General features: G+C 34.7%; 1 long non-coding RNA gene across 1 annotated transcript; it reads right to left on the minus strand.

The window, feature by feature from the left end:
- Nucleotides 1-377: 377 nt before the first annotated feature.
- Nucleotides 378-1,370, minus strand: LOC148208525 (uncharacterized). The gene is made up of 2 exons (XR_015787378.1): nt 1,175-1,370; nt 378-1,110 (listed from the first exon to the last, which is right to left on the minus strand). It is a non-coding gene; the product is annotated as an uncharacterized LOC148208525 (long non-coding RNA).
- Nucleotides 1,371-1,786: the final 416 nt, after the last annotated feature.

A 1,786-nucleotide genomic window follows, 5' to 3' on the forward strand; every position in this document is an offset into this window, starting at 1 on the left:
TATTTTTCTTTTTTGAAAAAAATTAGGGTTTAAGACTTTAGATTAATTAAACAAAAACCCATTTGGAAAAACAAACCAACAAAGATTCAAACAACTCAAAATCCCACGTGTTTTTTTTTTATCTTTTAAGAAAGCTCTCTATTTTCTTTAAAGACCTCATAAATTTGATTAAAAACAAAAAATGATCGCACCCTTCTTTATTCCAAGTCAAAACTAACTCCCAAAATTAAAATCACAATTTTTCGAATTTTTGGATCGGGCCGAGGCGTGAATTTTCTAAAATTTCACCCAAGTTAAATTGAAAACACACGATAACTCACTTCCACTTGGGATTCAATCCCTTTAGTGTCAATATCTAGAGTCAACGACTATTGAGATGATTAAGACAATTTATTAAAGAGAATTTGACAAAGTTAAGGTTCTTCAACTCAACGTTAGAAAGACAAGCTACTCCATATACTACATTGGAGCCGACCTATGATAGGCATGAGCCGATGTTAAAAAGTAACGAAAGGAGCATAGGTAGCAGATACGTTCTCCGATAGGACAACTCGTCCAAGGTTGTCGGAAGCCTTGTCAGGAGCTCGCCTATATAAATAGAGTGGCCCACCTCTCATAAAAGGTATGCGAAATGTATTCTCTCTCAAATGTAATTGGGATTGTGTACTAACTTGAGTGTCGGAGTGCTAACTCGGTTTTGTAGGCCCACTGCACTTTGGTGCGCATAGTTCGAGCTTCGCAAATCAGAGCTTGATCCTTTTAACGATCAAGCACCTAGAGATTGTGCTCGAGTTTTGATGAGAAATAAAAAAAAGTCTCGATGACCGTAGGTGAATTTTCGTGAGGTGTTTACAAGGGTTTTCACCACTGCCTTATTTCTTGGGAAAAATCTCGGGCGAGATCATGGCCGAGAAATGAGGTAGTGGCCAAAACCTGTTCTAAACAACTTGGTAAATTCATCCCAGGTCATCATGACTTTTTCCTTTTTAATAAAACTACCATTCATCAAAAGCAAAGCAAGGCATGATATCGCACAGGATAGAATCCCTTCCCCCTCAAACAATAAAAAGTCTCGTCTCCACTGCGATACCAAACTCTGACCCCGCCAACCTGAAAATTAATTTTCACTCTAAACGCGACAGACAGAGTAAAAACGAGAGAAATTAGAACTTACCTCAACGATTCGCAGTTCAAAAGAAGCAAGCATAAATGAAAATGAGAGGAAATGAGCCAAATAGATGGCAAGGTGAAGGGTTTCCAACGAGTATGAGAACTGGAAGAAGCAGAGATTCAAAAAGTTATGTTTTTAACCCTCAACCTCTTGGTTTACTTAAGGGGTACTTTCGTAATTTAGGAGGTCATAAAACTTGTCTTGGGTTAAAGAAACTTAGTTTGCATCTTTGTATCAATTTTTGTGTTTTTATTTTCTTACAATTGCCCCATATTAAAAGTCATACAATATGAAAAGAATAGTCTTAGGTGTGGTCACAAGTTGTGTCATATTCTTATGTTAAAAGTTGTCTCCACTAACCATTAAACTCATATGCTCCACTATTTATTTTTAGATAGAGAGTGCTATAACGTGCAAGGTGCCACACTAACAAATAATAATATGTTTTACATAAAAATAGATAGTATCAATTACTTTTAATTCATAAAAAATTTAATTTTTCTATTATTATTATTATTATTATTTGTGACTGAGTTTAACTTAAACTTTATAATTATTTGAGTAAATAAAATTTTGTATAACAAATTGGGATTTATTCTATTAAAGATATGACAG

The sequence above is a fragment of the Momordica charantia genome (assembly GCF_013281855.1).
Source record: "Momordica charantia cultivar OHB3-1 chromosome 10 unlocalized genomic scaffold, Mcharantia_2.0 BLBB01000010.1, whole genome shotgun sequence".
Classification (NCBI taxonomy): Eukaryota; Viridiplantae; Streptophyta; class Magnoliopsida; order Cucurbitales; family Cucurbitaceae; genus Momordica; species Momordica charantia.